Below are 7,094 nucleotides of genomic sequence, written 5' to 3'. Positions count from 1 at the left end.
GACCCCCGGAGGGACTCCAAAGCCGCTGGCACCAAGGGTAGAGGATAACGGAATTTTACAGTGGCTTGGTTCAGGATCCGGTAGTCCACACAGGGCCTCAACCCTCCATCCTTCTTTGCGATGAAGAATGGCGAGGCCGCAGGGGATTTCGACGGTCGGATATAGCCCTGGCGCAGGGATTCCTCTATATAGGTCTCCATGGCCGCCTGTTCAGGGAGAGAGAGAGGGTAGATCTTTCCGGTCGGTAGCGGTTGGCCTGGAAGTAGATCGAGCGCACAGTCCCAGGGACGATGGGGAGGCAGCGCAGCGGCTCGTTGGGAGCTGAAGACGTCCTGAAAACCCGCATACTGGGATGGGATCTGGGCCCGGTGGTCTTGCTTGGGGCTTTCTACTGATGTGGCATAGAGATGCACTATTCTCCTTGGAGGGAGCTGGGGAAAACAGTGCTCCTTGCAAGTCTCACCCCAGCGCAGGATTTCCCCAGTGGCCCAGGAAACCGTAGGCTCATGCGCCCTCAACCAAGGTCTGCCTAACACCAGATCTATCTGGGATTCCTCCAGGACATGAAACGAAATGTTCTCCACATGCAGAACCCCAATGCTAAGCTGAAGGGAGGAGGTTTGTGTGTTGACTTGCCTGGAAGATAGGGGTTTTCCCATCACTGATCGCACGGTGAAGGAGGGGGAACATGGGAGCCGGGGAATTTGTAGCCGTCGGCAGAGTGCACCGGAGATGAAGTTCCCTGCCGAGCCGGAGTCCAGGAGGGCGTGCACCAGGTGGGTAGAGTCAGACACACGAAGCTGGGCTGGGATAGTCAATGGTGTCAAGTAGACGTTAGGAGAAAGCACAGCGCCTACCTGGGGTGTTGGAGGTCTCGTGGGGCAGTGTGATATCCGGTGATCCTTATCTCCACAGTAGAGGCAGAGGCGGTTGGCTATGCGTCTGCGTCTCTCTGTGGTTAATTGGAGGGCATCCACCTCCATGGCCTCTCCAGCTTGCTCTGGCTGGTTCCGGGACGGCCCTGTGGCAGACCTTCCCGGGACAGAGAAACAGGCCTCTCTCCGGTGCGATACCCGGATGGCTAGCTGGATGAACCTCTCCAACCCCATGCCGTCATCGTACGCCGCCAGGTGGAGGCGCAGGGAGGTGTTCAGGCCTTGTCGAAACTTGGCCAGAAGGGCTGGCTCATTCCATCCACTGGCGGCTGCTAGCATCCGGAACTGTAGGGCGTACTCCACGATGGACCCCTTCCCCTGGCGGAGGTTGAAAAGTCGAGCCTGGAGGGAGGAATCCCCATCGGGCAGGCTGAAGGCTTCTAGGAAGTGCTCCATGAAGTTCTGCGCTGTCGCCGTCACAGTGCCTGGGGTATTCCAGATCGCTTCCGTCCACTGGAGTGCCTTACCCGACAGGAGGGAGATGACGTAGGCGATCTTGGACTTCTCCGTGGGGAACCGAGCGGGCTGCATCTCAAACATCAGCGAGCATTGTAACAGAAAGCCCTTACAACTTTCTGGTGCGCCAGAGTAGGTGGCCGGGCTAGCCATCGGGGCAGCCTGGATGACCTGATGAGGCGTGGAAGAGCTAGTGGGCTCCATACCAGGTCTGATCTTCTGTTACGGTTGGTTCCCAAGAGGACAGACACAGGTTCGTAGAATCGCAGGTGGTTTAATAAGTGGATAGACCGGGAGGTCATACACACATCAGGGAAAAGACTACGCAGACTTCTCATAGCAACGAGATCAGACAATGTCTGCAACTTTGGGTCCACCTTATATACTCTTGCCTAATTAATGGGATTGTTTCCTGGTGAGGCGTGTTCACCAGGTGCAGGGGATAACTGCCTTGATTGCTGTGCCACCTGCCTGGGGATCCGATGAGTCGTGACAGCAGGTTTGGTTGGGTTGCAATACTTTTAGTGTCAAACATAAATAAGTTCGTCTTTCAAATTTTAGACTGGGTGCAACAGGTTTTCACCCACAGTTATTGTATTGTTTTACAATTTAACATGTCCGTACTCATAAATAAGTACAGGACTGTCTCAGAAAATATTGTGATAAAGTTCTTTATCTTTTTTAATGCAATTGAAAAAACAAAAATTACTTTTTCATGATATTCTAATATTTTGAGATAGGATTTTTTAGTTTTCTTAAGATGTAAGCCATTATCAGCAATATTAGAAAAATTAAAGGCTTGCAATATTTCAGTTGTTCTGTAATGAATCCAGAATGTATGACATTTTTGTTTGTGTAATTGCATTACAGAAGATAAAGAACTTTATCACAATATCCTAATTTTCTGAGACAGTCCTGTAACTGTCAATTTGACATTGGGATATTTGTTCTAAAAATGATCCCAACAAATCAATTTTTACCACATAATTGGATAAATGTGCGAAGACATAGCAACTCAAAGTGCTGTGTCTCTTCGCCCTTTCTCTTATTTCCATTTCTTAATATCCAGGAGTCTTCATCTTCTTTCGGCTTTTCCCTTCAGGGTTCGCCACAGCAAATCAACTTTCTCCATCTAACCCTATTCTCCGTGTTCTCTCACACCAAATGCCTTCATGTCCTCTCTCACTACGTCTATAAATCTTCTCTTTGGTCTACCTCGAGACCTCTTGCCTGGCAGCTTCAATTCCAGCATCCGTCTACCAATATATTCACTGTCCCTCCTCTGTACATGACCGAACAATCTCAGACTGGCTTCTCTGACCTTCTCTCCAAAACATCTAACATATGCTGTTCCTCTGATAGACTTATTCCTGATCCTATCCATCTGGGTTGCTCCCAAAGAGAACCTCAACATCTTCATCTCTGCAACCTCTAGTTCTGTCAGCTGTCTTTTGGTTAATGTAACAGTTTCTAGGCCATACAGCATCGCTGGTCTCACCACTGTCTTGCACACCTTACCTTTTATTCTGGCCGATAGTCTTCTATCACATAGTACCCCTGGCACTTTTCGCCACCCATTCCAACCTGCTTGGACCCGTCTCTTCACCTCTTTTCCACACTCTCCATTGCTCTGCACTGTTGACCCCAAGTACCTGAAATCCTCCAGCTTCTTGATCTTCACTCCTTGTAACCTCACAATTCCACCTGAGTTCTTCTCATTCACACACATATACTCTGTCTTGCTGCGACTAACTTTCATTCCTCTCCTTTCCAGAACATATCTCCACCTCTCTAGATTTTCCTCTACCTGTTTTCTGCTCTCACTACATATCAAAATGTCATCTGCAAACATCATGGTCCATGGGAATTCCTGTTATACCTCATCTGTCAGCCTGCCCATCACTATTGCGAACCAGAAGGGGCTCAGAGCTGATCCCTGATGGAGTCCTACCTCCATCTTGAACTTCTCTGTTACCCCTACAGCACACCGTACCAGTGTCTCACAGCTAGCAAACATGTCCTGCACCAGTTTAACATACTTCTCTGCCACTCCAGACTTCCTCATACAATACCAGAGCTCCTCTCTTGGCATCCTGCCATATGCTTTTTCTAGGTCTACAAAAGCACAATGCAGCTCTCTCTGGCCTTCTCTGTACTTCTCTATTAGCATTCTCAACGCAAATACTACATCAGTAGTCATCTGTCTAGGCACAAAGCCATACTGCAGTTCACAAATGCTGACTTCTGCTTTCAGTCTAGTTTCCACTACTCTTTCCCATAACTCCATTGTATGGCTCATAAACTTTATCCCTCCATAGTTGCCGCAATTCTGCACATCCCCTTTATTCTTAAAAATAGGCACCATCACACTTTGTCTTCATTCTTCAGGCATCTTCTCACTCTCTAAGATCCTGTTGAATAATCTAGTCAAAAAATCTACCACTGCCTCTCCTAGACACTTCCACACCTCCACGGGTATATCATCAGGACCAACTGCTTTTCCACTCTTCATCCTCCTCAATGCCTTCCTCACTTCACTTTTACTGATTTGTGCTACTTTGTGGTCTACAATAGTCACCTCTACTACCCTTGCCTCTCTTTCATTTTCCCCATCCATCAGCTCTTCAAAGTACTCTTTCCATCTTCCCATCACTCTTCTAGCATCTGTTGATACATTTCCCTCTCTATCCTTAATCACCCGGACCTGTATATTCTTTCCATCTTTATCTCTCTGTATAGATCATTCTCACCCTCCTAACTATCCAACCCACCATACAAGTCATCGTAGGCCCTTTGTTTTGCCTTTACTACCTCTATCTTTACCTTACGTTGAATCTCCCTGTACACCTGTCTGTTCTCTTCAGTCCTCTCAGTATCCCACCTCTTCTCTGCTAACTCACTGTGTAAATACACTAATGCACCTGGACACATCCTCAGTGATGTTCCTGGGATCATTGGGTGTTTCGGGTCTTTCAACATCATACACCCTCATCCAGGTGACCCAGCCAGGGCTGATCAGACCCCGGCTTGTGTCCAGTTGGCACGCTAGCTACCATGACTCCATGGCTCTCCTCTCTTGAGCCACAGCCATCTTGAGGCCCTCTCTGTCGCTTCGGTGGTATTGTGGATGGTTCTTCTCCTATGCTGCCCGAGAATGCCCAGACAACCCAGAGCGCTGGCATAGGACCGGGCCGCAAATCTCCCGCAGCCCACTTCCACTGGAAGGCATTTTGCCCTCCATCCTGCTTGCTGGCACTCCCTGACCAGTCCCGTGTACTTGGAGAGCTTCCTCTCAAAAGCCTCTTCCAGGCGGTCTTCCCACGGGACGGTCAACTCCAGCATTATCACTTGCTTGGTGGCCTCTGATACAAGGACAATGTCAGGACGGAGGGTGGTGGTTGCAATATGGCTAGGGAACTTAAGCTGTTTTCCAAGGTCCAGTAGCAGCTGCCAGTCTCTTGCAGATGTCAGGATGCCTGCTGGTGTTCCTTTAGCTGTGGCCGCCTGCTCCCCAGCCCTGACAAAGCCAATGGGGTTCTTGGCAGGGCGGAACTGCTTTGCCCAAACCAACCCTGTGCTGAGTGCCTCAGCGATGGTCTTCAGGACTTGGTCATGCCTCCATTGGTAGCACCCTTCTCCTAATGCTGTGGTGCAGCTGCTTTGGATGTGTTCTAAGGTGCCCAGAGTATGCAGGTTCGATGGACTGGGCAGCACATCTTTTCTGCCTGGACAAGAAATTTGATGCGATGGGGCTCAGCTTTCCAGATCTCCGTCCAGGTAACTTTCCTCTCAAGCGCATTTTCCCATCTTGTCCAGGCTTCCTGCTGTCTCATACCCACTGCCTTGCAAGATCTTGATTCCTCCACAGCTGCTCTCACCTCCTCTTGGACCAGGCGCCCTCCTCCCCTTCCCCCTGGTGTTCATTTGGGGGGTTGGGAAGGAACCTAGGCCAGCTCGGCCCTGTGTGACGACTCCCACCAGAGTCCTATGGCGCAGCCTCGCTTCAGCTGTTTGTACAGCCTCTTCTGCCTTCCACTTCCTGCCTGTCGTTACCTGGATTCCAGCATTAGCCACCTTCGGATCACTGGAATCCCTGTACAGCACCACCTCTCTGGCTCTGGGTACCTTGAACTCCTCCTCCGAGGACTTGAAGGGCAGCTGCAGTTTGTTGTTGCGCCCATAGAGAGCAATGCTGCTCAGGCTCTTTGGTAATCCCAGCCATCTCCAGAGGTGGCTACTGACTTTCGTCTCCAGGGTTTCTACTGTGGAGAGTGGGACGGCATAGATGAGGAGCGGCCACAGGATCCTGGGGAGGATGCCTTGCTGGTAGACCCAAGCCTTGAATTTTCCAGGTAGACCGGACTTGTCCACAGACTTCAACCAGACATCAAACTCAACACAAGCTGTCTTTATGGATGCTACATCTTTGAGAGAGCTGTCAAACATCTTGCCCAGACTCTTGACTGGCCTCTCTGAGATTGTAGGGATAGCTGCACCTGCAATGTTGAAGCGGAACTTGTCTTTTACCTTCCCTTTCCTGAGCACCATTGACCTAGATTTGGCAGGTTTGAAGCTCATTCGGGCCCACACCATCATCTTCTCCAGCCCCTTCAGAATCCACCGACATCCCGGAACTGATTCTATGGTAACTGTTAGGTCATCCATAAATGCCCTAATGGGTGGCTGTCGTTGTCCAGAGCTCATCAGGGGCCCTCTGCACTCTGGCTCAGCAGACTTTGGTGAGCATATGCATGGCCAGGGAGAATAGCGTCACAGAGATGGTACACCCAGTGATGATGCCAATCTCCACCTTGTGCCAGCTGGATGAAATTGCTCCTGACGAAATTCACAACGTAATTAATTCAGATTTTGACATGGGCATTTCATGGGGCATGAAGAACAATCAGCTGTATTAAACAATTGAGACTTGTTAATGATGACAAAGCTGAAGTAAGGGAATGTTTGGAGGCTACAGTTCATTGAAGGGAGTGGGAATGCATGAACGTAAACCCCCAAGATTATCACATGTTTTTGGCTAATATCCAAGCAGACATTTGACTGTTATTGTTATTCCACATTGTGATGTAAGTGTATTTATATATTCAACAGCCATGGCTTTGGTGTAGTATTACACATTCTTGGTTGACGTTATCTTTGTAGGAGAGTACAATATTATGGTTGTTGTTGGAATTAAGCACTATATAAGATCATGCATATTTTACCCTCAAGAAAAATGTACTTTGACATAATTCATTTTATTACTGATTTTTTTTAGCTGGAGTACTAATATCAAAATACAATTCACCCATTCCTCAGAACCAGCAACTCCAATTATTATTGTCCACAAATACAGAAAAAATATTGAATCTATCTATTTATTTGTTTATTTGTTTATTTTTGTAGGTGGACCTACCCTTTTTATTCAGTTTAATTTAGGCTACTATATTTCTTTAAAAAATACCCGTACTGGAACGGTGGAATCTGAAGTATTAAATGACAGAGACTGTACTTGTAAATGAAATTAAATGATCTCTTAAAAGACATACTGTTCATTGACTTAATCCTTATCAACATGTTAATGTATTTTAATGTATTTTTGTTTTGCCAGTCTCTCTCTCTCTCTCTGTCTCTCTCTCTCTGTCTCTCTGTCTGTCTGTTTGTCTGTCTCTCTCTCTCTCTCACACACACACACAAAATCCCATT

General features: G+C 48.0%; 1 pseudogene; it reads right to left on the bottom strand.

Moving 5' to 3' along the window:
* Positions 1-4,369: 4,369 nt before the first annotated feature.
* On the bottom strand, positions 4,370-6,234 carry LOC147224290 (uncharacterized; annotated as a pseudogene).
* Positions 6,235-7,094: the final 860 nt, after the last annotated feature.

The sequence above is a fragment of the Fistularia commersonii genome, chromosome 18, assembly GCF_037954325.1.
Source record: "Fistularia commersonii isolate RoL2024-O1a breed Wild chromosome 18, RoL_Fcom_v1.0, whole genome shotgun sequence".
NCBI lineage: Eukaryota > Metazoa > Chordata > Actinopteri > Syngnathiformes > Fistulariidae > Fistularia > Fistularia commersonii.
Note: the sequence above shows the minus strand (reverse complement) of the source record. Positions and strands in the feature narration are given on the sequence as shown.